This window comes from Engystomops pustulosus, chromosome 1 (genome assembly GCF_040894005.1).
Source record: "Engystomops pustulosus chromosome 1, aEngPut4.maternal, whole genome shotgun sequence".
Taxonomy (NCBI): Eukaryota; Metazoa; Chordata; class Amphibia; order Anura; family Leptodactylidae; genus Engystomops; species Engystomops pustulosus.
The window spans coordinates 43,467,035-43,479,703 of NC_092411.1; the positions used below are offsets into that span (position 1 = coordinate 43,467,035).

At 41.2% G+C, this 12,669-nt stretch overlaps 2 long non-coding RNA genes across 9 annotated transcripts in view; both read left to right on the forward strand.

Annotated features, from left to right (window-relative positions):
* LOC140120065 (uncharacterized) overlaps positions 1-12,669 on the forward strand; it is a 118,329-nt gene that overhangs the window by 835 nt on the left and 104,825 nt on the right. The window lies entirely within an intron of this gene.
* On the forward strand, positions 509-1,988 carry LOC140120111 (uncharacterized). Its single transcript, XR_011853537.1, has 2 exons — positions 509-568; positions 1,739-1,988. It is a non-coding gene; the product is annotated as an uncharacterized lncRNA (long non-coding RNA).

Sequence of the window (12,669 nt, forward strand, 5' to 3'; positions counted from 1 at the left end):
ATCAGGCATGTCCCCAGCAAGCAATGATATCTGTCCCATGGTGGATGAAATAACTGGGCAAGCCAAGATTATTTTGTCTTTCTGACACAGATATATACATCATATTCATATTACTCCGTACTAGTTAGGTCAATTTATAAATCTATATTACATTTCAGGAACAAGGTCAACTTTTTATTCTTATCTTACTTGAAATGAAAATCTAATTATTTTCTAAATTATGATACAGGATAAAGTCTCACCTTCACATTATTTTTTATATTTGTTATCCATGGCCTCCTTCCTTCTAAAATCAACTTCTGAAACTTCCTGTGCAGTCAGATTACATTAGGCAGTGGGGAAGGGCAGTGCCAAGCAGGAGTAGAGGGGAACGATGAGGTAGTGTAACATGTGTTGAAACGCGATGATCTGCTGTACCAATTTTTTTTGTCTGCATGGATTTTACACAATAAAGGAGATTTCTGCCAGATGTCCATTTGCCAGTGTGGTTCAAAGTGTCTCCAGAGCACCATTACCTGGAGTGTGGACTACAGCCGTCACCATAAGAACGGGTGAGCCGGCGTTTTTTGTATCTTTTTGCTGAGTATAACATGTGAATCTGCAGCACGGAGGGGCTTTGTTAACAAATTCAGGAGCTGTTCAGGCTCATTAGCATCATTTTAAAAGTTGATTTTCGAAGGAAGGAGGCCACAGACAATAGAAGATTACCACATTCATGGTAAATGGATCTATGAGTAAGTGTCCCTGGTTTATCCATGCTTGATGGTAGATTTCCCTTACTGGTAGTATATTGAGACAAGGCAGAAACTGATATCTAAGGCCCCTTTCAATGTTGGGCAATGTTTTGGCTGCGTTTTTGTTCCATTTTTCCTTGGAGTAATTAGCGTTTTTGCGTTTTTCACGCGCGTGTTGTTAGCGTTTTTTTTTGCGTTTTCGGCGCATTTTTCACGAGCGAGTCAATGGGAGAATCGAGCATTTTTCAAAGGGACCATGGTTTCTGATTAAAATGGGTTATTTAATTGAAAAATAATGTCTTCTGATAAGTTGCAAACATCTGCGATCTATTCTTCACTGTTCCCCGTGTATATTATCTCCCGACAAGTTAGCAGATGTGAAGAACAGTGAAGAATAGAATAAAAACAGTGAACACAGTGAACACAGGATCATTTAAGAGAAAAACACAGTGCAGAACACAGTGCAGAATAGATTACAGATGTTCGGCACATCTGCTTACTTGTCGGGAGATACGCGCGGAACGGTGCGCCCAAAATAGCATGTGAAGAACAATATATATGTGTGTGAAGAACAAATTGCAGATGTTTAAATACATCTGCAATGTGTTCTTCACACATATACAGATCAAAAAATTACAACGTTTTGGTCATCTCGACCTTTGTCAAGTTAGATCTGGCTTTCATTTCATGACTGGTGGGGCTTGTTGAGGCAGTATAGCCACGCCAGCCATGTATGAAAGCTAGATCTAACCTGACAAAACGTCAGAATTTTTTGATCTGTTATACATACTTGTATTTACTTAGGCATCATGGTGAAGGCTATATTCTAAAAAATATTCACTAAATAAAATAAGAAAATAATTATTTTCGCGTGTGCCATGTTCTTCTATCTTGTCATAATGATTGCTCCATGTGCAATACTTTTTATTTGTATGTAAATACAGGGATAGACTTTTAACGTTATTATATACTTTTACATCATTTTTTCCTTATTATTTTCTCAGATATCATCATGTTACCAGCTACATCACAGCACATTGTATTTTCATTTCTATTGCAGATAATGAAGCTGATAAACAAGCATTTGTATGATAGATTGGATATTCAAATTTGGAGCGTGAGCATTTCACTCAACTCTGTTCATTTTGCGAGTGCCTTCGTTAGAACAAGCCTCGCTAACGTGATATTTGGCAACTCTAGTACAGCAATGTTTAAAGTAATTTTGTAGCTAGAATAAACCTCCGTTATATCTAATCCCCAGCAAAGAGCTTAAATGAACAACAGTGATAAACATCTTACTGACAGAGGACTAGACTATGCAATTAAATATTTTAAGTGGTTTTTTGATTTTCTGTCAGTAGCAGAGGTATGGCATAGCGAGAGGTAGGCAGATCCACATATCTCCCACATTTTTCTCTGTCTCGCTGCATTGTCAGAGATTCATGGATTGCAAGGAAGCACTTTATTTTTATGAAATTTATTATTCCAACTGCTGTCTTATGGTATCGGGTGGCCATTCCTTACATATAATCATTATGACTATAGAAAAAAAATATTGGACAAAATGATAACAATGATAAAAATGGAGGCCTCAAGCTAGATTTTACATGGGCTGGATTTGGATTGGATGGAGGTGGCCAGGTGGACTCAGCTTACAGGCCTTGTGTGAAGGAGGACATGACAGAGACTGAGAGGATAGTGGTGGACTATATTATAAATTATTTTAGTATTTTTATATACATTATCCATGTAACATCAAAAAACTGTAGTCGATATTACATAAGTTACAAACAATTTGCGGTTGTATCATGGCCCTATAGGTGTCTATGGCACCTGGACACGGTGTGGTGAGCACTTAGTGCTCAGAGGAGTGAAGAGTAGAGATGGGCAAATCGATTTGAACAAAGTGAAATTCGTTCCGAATGTCAGGAAAACTTTGGTTCCGCGGGAATCCGAAGTTTACGGTAATTCGAGGAAACTGTTTTTTTTCCCCTCTTTATTAGCAAAATGGCCGCGAGCACAACGTGTTACATGTGGCAGAGAAGATGTGCAGACATGTAGGCCATTTGCAATTCCGTCATTTCACACTGCATGTGTTCTCTCTAGCGTCTGGCTGCTTGTACTCAGTAGCTGATGGAGTGATTTTTGCTCAAAGTCCAGGTGTCAGTTTTTGGGGATCTATATTTCCCAAATTTCAATTCTTTTTTGTTGCTAAAGTAGATATCAAGAAATCTGTGTTAAATCAACATAGTTGCTGGAGTGATTTTTTTCGCAAAGTTCAGGGTGTCAGTTTTTGGGGTTCTGTATTCCCCAAATCTCAATTCCTTTTTGTTGCTAAAGTAGATATTAAGAAATCTGTGTCAAATCCACTTAGTTGATTAACCGATTGGGCAGCAAAGTGGCTTAGTGGTTAGCATTACAGCCTTGCAGTGCTGGGGACCTGAGTTCAAGTCCCAGGATAAACATCTGCAAAAAGTTTGTATGTTCTCTCTGTGTTTGCATGGGTTTCCTCCCGGGTCCTCCGGTTTCCTCCCACACTCCAAAACATACTGGTAGGTCGATTATATTGTATGCCCCATTGGGGACAGGGACTGATTTAGCAAGTTCTGTGCAGCGCGGCCTAAAGTATATATCCGACAGAGAGATGGCAGGTGGAGCAGGCACAGGTCGCAGCACAGTAAGGGGACGTCGGGTGACTCTGTGAGGCCCGAACTGATGGTGTCATCTAGCAGTGTGTTGCTGAACAACCCAAAGGTTCTCAATTGGTTGACTAGGTCATCCAATTCCTCCCAAATTACATCTGACAACCCCAGCCAAGAGTCCGTGGGTTCGTCAGATACAACCCTTAGATAATAAACACAAGATAATAAACATAATACACAAGAAAGGATGGATGCGTGTACTGGACCAGAGTGACAATACAATTTTTATTTCATAGCAATCAATATACAGTATCAAAGACAAGACACATATAGAATTAAAAACACTAAAAAGGTACACCATGTGGGTGTGCCTGGCTCCCATGGGTCAAAGAACGACCCTACACTCCCTAGCTCAATCTGCCCACCAGTACAAATGACCGTAAATGCAAAATAGAATGCATGGCAGAATAGGCAAATGCAAAGCAAAAGAGTGAATGATGCTAGTGCACACAATCTGCCCTACTAATACAATACCCAACTAAGTTATCCCCATAGGACCTGGTGAACAAAGTTATAGAGATGGACACGTGGGGGTTCTCCACCTCCCCAGCTCTCTGTCCGTCTCTATAACCTTGTTCACCTGGTCCTATGAGTCCTCCCTGTTGTTTCTCTATACAACCCTAAGGTGGCATGGGCTAGCAGCAGGTCATGGGCCCTCACCTGTCCTCAACCAGCCTCTGTCCTGTTCATTTCCCTCAGCCATAGATCTACAAGGTGGTCTGGGAGCAGCGCCACTACACAACAAGGATGAAACCTAGAGGACAGTCAGCAGCTGCTTGGCAGTGAAGAGGTGGGGCAGACATCCACTGCTCCGTGCAGTAGGCGGAAAAGTAGTGATGTGGAGAGTGGCAAGGGAGGTTATGTTGTACTTGCAAGTAGTTGGGCTGTGCATACTGAGACCGTTGAGGAGAATAGGGGTGACAGGGAAACTGAAATTGATGATGAAATAGCTGATCACACTTAGGACCCGAGTGAAGCAAGGGCTTCATCATCGGGAGACGAGGGTGTCAGCTTGCGCGTCAGGCAGCACAGCAGGCAGCAAGTCGCTGTTGTGGCCGTGAGTCAGCAGGGAGGCACCAATGCGAGGACGGGAGCCAAACAGCCACAGGGTAAGCAGTGGCACAGGGGCACAGGGGCTCAGCGAGGCAGCAGTGTTAGTAGTCACTCAGTGCAAAGTGTTGTGGGTAAAATCACCAATTCGGCGGTGTTGCAGCTATTCTGATGCTGCCACCCGCCTGTGGTGATGACAATGCAAAATTACTGCCGACATCCTCTGCACTCTTTTGGGTGGTTTCTACATGTATCAGCATTTAACAGAACAGGTTCTGTCATAATCTATGGAATCATCTGATGTCTGTGTTAAAAGAGTGCAGATGTAACAGATGTTACCTTGTCAGGCTGTGTTCCCGCTTCACTTGTTTGGTGAAGTTGGCCTCTGTAACCAAGATCAAACCAGTTTTTTACAGTGATCAATGCCTGTTTTTTACAGTGATTCAAAATTATTCCATTCGGGTCGAATTGAATTTTGTCTGAAAATTCGGCAAACTCTGAAAATTTTATTTTTTAAATTTTGCCCATCTCTAGGGAAGAACAGTCACTCACCTTACTCGGCCTTATGGCCGGGTGAGCATATGTCAGTGTGTAAGAGGCCTTACTGTGATGCGTTAGCCAACACCGATAAGCCACAGTGACTAGAAAACTGATCATGGAGAATGCTTCCATGTCAATAATAAATGTTTATATGACAACCCTATATGAATATATGTATGAATGTCCCCATATATGTGAAATATAGTAAGGACCAGCACTGCATGAAGGAGTATTATGCATATGTTCTGGACATGCTCGGTGATAAGAGTCTTATGGGACAGGGCTAGTGGATTGATTGAAAGAGTGTTTGGTGTGTCAGTGGGAACTGGCTGTGTATGGAAATTGGAGGTTACCAGGGCAGAACAGCTGGCGATATCCTATATCAGTTGCGGAAAACAATAGCTACACATTGGCTGGACGCTGTCTCTCCTGGCATTCCAAAAGTTAATAAAATGGTAGATGCTTCACTTCGATTGGAACTTGGGGTATACGTAATGCGTAATGCTGTGGAGAAGTTTGAAAAACAATGGCGCATATGGCTGGATTGCCCAGGACTAGGGACAGAGACATTGCTCAGAAGGTGGATGCAAGTGAATTTAGGGGGATTGGCAGGGGTGAGGTAGGAGTGGGGATAGTTCAATGTCGATGATGAGGTACAGTAAATGAGGGTTACAGCTTTTGGATAGGCGGTGCTAGACCGCTGGGAAGAGGGAAACTATTTCCCTTTATCTTTAGAGATGTTTGTTTTTCATGAGGGGGGGAGTTGTTTATAAAATGTATGGTCACACTCTGTAATTGCGGAATTCATGGAGATACCGATGTATATTTCAAAATGGATATTAATGTATATGCTTGAATAAAGACCATTTGACTTAAAAAAAGAAATTGGCCAAATAAACCACTACTGGTATGTTATCAAGCAGCTGAACAGCTTCTAGATCAAGTTTCTTTCATAGCCTGGTGTGGTGGCATCATCAACTTTGACGTGAGGTGTAAATTGGTTTTAGGACGTCAAGGAGGCAGAGACTTTAATACTAAAGTCAAGCTCTCCCTGCCTCAGAACGCTCCTTCACTGTAATTGATGGTCCTGCATCCAAGGACATCATTATCTAGATCTCCTGAAGTCTAGCCTATGATGTCAATCACAGAGTATGAGGTGTTTAGACATAGGGAGAGCTTAACTTTAGTGTTCAACCCTCCACCTCCCTGACTTTATACAACCATTTAACACCTGACTTCAAAGTTGATTTTCTTGATGATGCTACCAATCTGGGCAATGAAAGAAACATGATTGAGAAGCTGTTCAGTTGGTTGACAACATAGTGGTAATAGTTAAGTAGGGCAATTTTTGATGACAGGTTCCCTTTAAGCACCAAGCCACTGTGCTGTTCAATTGATGAGGATAGAGAGTGATCCTAGAATCTGCCTCATAATTCAGAAGATAATGGGGCTCATTTACTAAGGGTCCACAGACTGCACAAACGTCGGATATTCCGACGATTTTGAATTTGCACCACATTTAAAGAGGTATTTTGTTGCACGTGATCGGATTTTGGCGCAATCGCGGCGGCTTTCATGCGTCCCAAGTAGGGGGGCGGGCTGTCGGATGACAGATTCGGACAAACTGCGGGATTCAACTTCAAAATTGTGTCGCAAGCCAAGCACTTACATACACCGTGAGGAAGATGGTGAACTCCAGCGGACCTGATCGAGTAAGCGACGCATTCAGCAAGTCGGGCGCACGATGTAAGTCAGTGATGGCCAACCTTTGACACGCTTAGCCATTTTCAGTGACACGCGGCTGCCGGAGAGTTAAGTTTCATCCTCGGCTCCTACACGGCCAGGTGCAGTAGCCAGGAGGCTGAGAGATTGCCCAGCACATTGTAATAAATAGATGATGTGGAAAATCCCCATATACTTCCATACTGTAGTATGGCAGTACATGGTAGGATCAATTACACAACCTAGGATTAAAGTACCCTAGAAGTTAAATAATTATACATATTTGTTATTTAAACTATAAATATCACAAAATTACACAACACCTGAATTATGCTCGTTTTTTTTGGCAAATTTTGACACACCAAGCTCAAATGGTTGCCCATCACTGATGTAAGTGAATCGCAGCAAAGTGCATTGTCGTAGGACACCTCCAGACCGTGTAAGTAAATGTGCCCCAATGTCTAACTGTCACCTCCAGTCATGATAAGTGGGGGACAAGTGTATATACCCAAGCCAATCAACTGGTCAAATATGAAGTGGTGCATATCTGTACCAAGAAGCCTGTTCGCCACTCATATTGTTTTATATGCATGCTCAACATTCATATAGTAACTATGTGCATTTAGGATTGAGCTGCAGTACCCAAACAATGAGAGATTTTATAGATTACTGATGCACAATCTGTGTTACATTTTTATTTCTTTATTCACATATATTATACAAAATGTACAATACAAAACAAGACATTACAATCCATATAACATATAACATACAAATTGGACATAAAATGTCCCTAATCCTTCATAAAGTTATAATATAAATATAATCAGTAGCTTTTAGGAAGACAAAAAAGGCGCAAGCTGAAAAAACAGTTATTAACCTAATTGGTTTTAAATGATTTTAAGAGACATGTTCCCATATCTCTAATCTAATTAAGCAGCTCCAGGTAGAGGCTCCAATTCTCTCTTAAGTTTGGGGTATTAATCATCCCATTATCCAATGATGCTTTTCATAAATATGATATTCTTTTATTCTCCCAATCACATCTATAAAATTAGGACAGATAGAGCTTTTCCAGTTATTTCCAGCTATTTCCGCTCTAGCTGCCACAATTATTTTACTTACAGACCATCTGGTTATGGCAGGCATATGCCATATTCCAATATTTAAGAGAGCCATTTCCGGGCACACAGCTATTTCCCTATTACTGACTTGGAATATACAGTGCCTACAAGTAGTATTCAACCCCCTGCAGATTTAGCAGGTTTGATAAGAAGCAAATAAGTTAGAGCCTTCAAACTTCAAACAAGAGCAGGATTTATTAACAGATGCATAAATCTTACAAACCAAAAAGTTATGTCACTTAGTTATATTTTAATCAATTTTAAACATAAAAGTGTGGGTCAATTATTATTCAACCCCTAGGTTTAATATTTTGTGGAATAACCCTTGTTTGCAATTACAGCTAATAATCGTCTAGATCAGGCCGGCACAGGTCTCTGGAGTTATCTTGGCCCACTCCTCCATGCAGATCTTCTCCAAGTTATCTAGGTTCTTTGGGTGTCTCATGTGGACTTTAATCTTGAGCTCCTTCCACAAGTTTTCAATTGGCTTAAGGTCAGGAGACTGACTAGACCACTGCAACACCTTGATTTTTTCCCTCTTGAACCAGGCCTTGGTTTACTTGGCTGTGTGCTTTGGGTCGTTGTCTTGTTGGAAGATGAAATGACGACGCATCTTAAGATCCTTGATGGAGGAGCGGAGGTTCTTGGCCAAAATCTCCAAGTAGGCCTTGCTATCCATCTTCCCATGGATGCGGAGCAGATGGCCAGGCCCCTTGGCTGAGAAGCAGCCCCACAGCATGATGCTGCCACCACCATGCTTGACTGTAGGGATGGTATTCTTGGGGTCGTATGCAGTGCATCCAGTCTCCAAACGTCACGTGTGTGGTTGGCACCAATGATCTCGATCTTGGTCTCATCAGACCAGAGAACCTTGAACCAGTCTGTCTTAGAGTCCTCCAAGTGATCATGAGCAAACTGTAAACGAGCCTTGACATGACGCTTTGAAAGTAAAGGTACCTTATGTGCTAGTCTGCAACGGAGACCATTGCGGTGGAGTACGTTACTTATGGTATTGACTGAAACCAATGTCCCCACTGCCATGAGATCTTCCCGGAGCTCCTTCCTTGTTGTCCTTGGGTTAGCCTTGACTCTTCGGACAAGCCTGGCCTCGGCATGGGAGGAAACTTTCAAAGGCTGTCCAGGCCGTGGAAGGCTAACAGTAGTTCCACAAGCCTTCCACTTCCTGATGATGCTCCCAACAGTGGAGACAGGTAGGCCCAACTCCTTGGAAAGGGTTTTGTACCCTTTGCCAGCCTTGTGACTCTCCATGATCTTGTCTCTAATGGCCTTGGAATGCTCCTTTGTCTTTCCCATGGTGACCATGTATGAGTGCTGTTCACAAATTTGGGGAGGGTCTTAAATAGTCAGAAAAGGCTGGAAAAACAGATAATTATCCAAACATGTGAAGCTCATTGTTCTTTGTGCCTGAACTACTTCTTAATACTTTAGGGGAACCAAACAGAATTCTGGTGGTTTGAGGGGTTGAATAATAATTGACCCATACTTTTATGTTTAAAATTTATTAAAATTTAACTGAGCAACATAACTTTTTGGTTTGTAAGATTTATGCATCTGTTAATAAATCCTGCTCTTGTTTAAAGGCTCTAAATTATTTGCTTCTTATCAAACCTGCTAAATCTGCAGGGGGTTGAATACTACTTGTAGGCACTGTAAGCTTGAAAATTTGCTCCCAAAACTTCTTGATTCTTGAACAGGACCTCCATACGTTGAAGTCTTCTATATTACATCCTCTCCAGGTTCCTCCAGGTGTGGGTTCCTTTCTTGTCCATTACTGGGTGAGCATCAGCCTGTTGGGGTGATGTCTATGTAAAGACTGTGCTCTATAAGAGTCCCACTTGATAAAATTCCCAGGTCCCTCTCTATTTTTATCCCTAGTCAATTGACCCAAGTAGCCTACCCACCTTATCGTTTTCTCTTGGCTCTAGTATTGGGTTACAGTCTATCACATCGAAGATCCACTTGTATTCTAGTGGGACAATCTGACACTGCTTTCTGACCATTAAGCCCATTGCCTCACATAAATCCATTCTCTAACATCAAGTGACGACTGGAGGGGAGGTTGTAGGAGATAAAATATTGTGACCTGCATTAATGTTCTGCAATCATGTGCAGTAGTGAGTTAAAAATAGATACGAGAGAAATATGCAGCACATATTTTGGGAATGAGAAAGGATGGAGCATTTCTCCTAATCTACTGCTGAATATTGATGGTTCCTAGCTGACTGAGTGATAGATGTTGACTTCTTGGTTCTGTGCCACACCAGTGCCATAGAAACCCTGAAATGACCGCAAATGTAAGCTTATTGCTAGCACTTGCAATTATTTCCCCCTTCACCCACCTCCACACCAGAGGTGCGTGGAGGGGCATGAAGGGGGGAACGCGGCTGGCCAGGGGGTGGGCACGGCCAGTAGGGGGTTGGTCATTTGCAATCGCTGCAGATGCCAAATTTTTTCTGTGAACTTAAATTTTTTGTCTGACTGCATCTTTCAGACAATGGCCCAGATTTATCAAAAGTGAGGCAAACTGCACTCACGAATGTACAAGGTACGCCAGATTATTGAATACTGGTAAACGGTCTTCAATTTGGCGCACCCTGCACTGCCCTGAAAGTATGACCTTTTTTTTTTGATGCACCTTTAATGTGTAGAGTGTTACACAATTCTGTCAAGTATTGTATTCTGTATTAAATGTGTCGCAAACACGCTCCTTAAGGTGCATATTTTTACTAATAATAATAATAGGGCAGCCACAACACAAAACTGGCATAAACCCTTCTAAAATAAATGTGCAAGCTCCAAAGAAGTTCTTTTCAGTGAAAACTAATATAATGGATCTGACCCAATGACTCTTGACATCCCCAGGGTCCTGATCATCCCCCAGGAGTGTCAAAGCAAAGATGGGCTCCGCCTAAAAGCAGCATCGGGGGGGGGCAATGGTGGTGGTAGAATCCCGATGAAGACATTTAAATGCCCCAGTAGTGTTGAATGTGGCATTTAACAGGTTAAACACCTGCAATCAAAGCACACTCTGACTGTGGGCGTTAGTTGCAGCTGAAACCTGTGCTTCTTGATGCCAGCTAAGGTGATGCGCTGAACCAGCATCAACTCAACAATGGATATATATGCCACTGAGCATTAACTTGTAGAGAAAAATTACAGATATAGCCGGATATATAGCTAGATTGGCAGCTGTACAGCCAAACCGTCAAATGGATGCCCCTAACAACTAGCAATGGCTTTGATTGGCTACTACTCTCACGTAATTTCACTCTGTGAAAGTTCAAAAACTTTAGCAAAAGTTTCCCATAAGCGTCACATTTTCATTGCATTTTACGTATTTCATACATAAACAAGTCATTTGACAATTATTTGAAGCGGCAGTAAATAAATTCCTTTAATATTGTTTATAAAATAAACACAGCCAAAAACTAGCAAAAAAATCCTATTTCTATTAAGGTTTCTCCAGCCATTCCTAAAGCTGCCAGACTGTGTACGGATTTATCATGCTACAAGGATAGATGAAGAGCCTTGAACTTAATTATTCCCAGTATACTTTTCTCTGGAGTGGCATAAAATAAACGTCTACATCCTACAGTATAACTTCTGACAAGGACATAGTGCAACACAAAATAGAAGATGTAATAAGAAAACTTTATTATAAAACCAGCTACATTCGCTTTATCAGCTCTCCAGTGATAATACATGCCCTTTGTGGGTGAATATTATCTATGACATCTCTAAATTGTATTAGTTCCAAAGAAATTATTTATTTAAAAAAACGCCCACATATAATCTTCTCATTTGCATAAATTGATTGAAGAAAATATTAATAAGTGATCCCAATGACAAGTGCCACATTGAAACTTTAATGAGCACTTAAAAGGAAGTGTCTTAATAAACATCAAATAGCATTTCATAACTTATTATTTCAAGTTAATTAGATTGTGCCAAACCATTTGAAATTGTCTACGGACTTTTAATTAATTTTCAATATCTAAGTCATAAAATGTCAATCGAATGTTTCTCAGGTCTATTGAATTCATTCACTGTCAGTTAATAAGATCAACTATTTTTTAATTGAAGATGAAAGAATGTGAAAAATGACAGTGACAAGGATATTTTCTACCTGGACTTAATTTAAAAAACAAACAATGAATAATAATATCACACTTTTGAAATGTTTACATATCTAGAGAGACTATTGTTTGATACAGTTAGGAAGAAAATAGACTTCAAAGGTTTCTGTCAACTTTGTCACAGTGTTCTCATGATGTCTATTTTTGTCATGTTCATGTTTGTCATGACACCGGTCATGTAACATAATGGGGCACATTTACTAAGGGTCCACGGACCGCATTTCCGACGGGTTACATGACTATTTCTGATTAGCGCCACATTTAACAAGGGTTTTTGGCACACACAATTGGATTTTAGCGCAATTGCACAGACTTTCATGCGACACAAATCGGGGGGGATTAAAATTTCAAATTGTGTTGCAAGACATGCACTCACATACACCGGGAAGAAGAAGGTGAACTACGGCGGACCTGAGCGGAGAAGTGACACATGCAGGATATCGGGCACACAATCTTGGTGAATCGCGCCGAACTTCATCCTTGTCGGACAGTCCGGATCGGGATCGCGACAGGACCGATGTAAATATGCCCCAATGTACATTGTTTAAAGGACATCTACCACACTGACACACTGACATACCGGTGTGTGTCCCCTCTGGGAGGATCAGCTCTACTTTTAACTCCTTATGCACTGGATTTT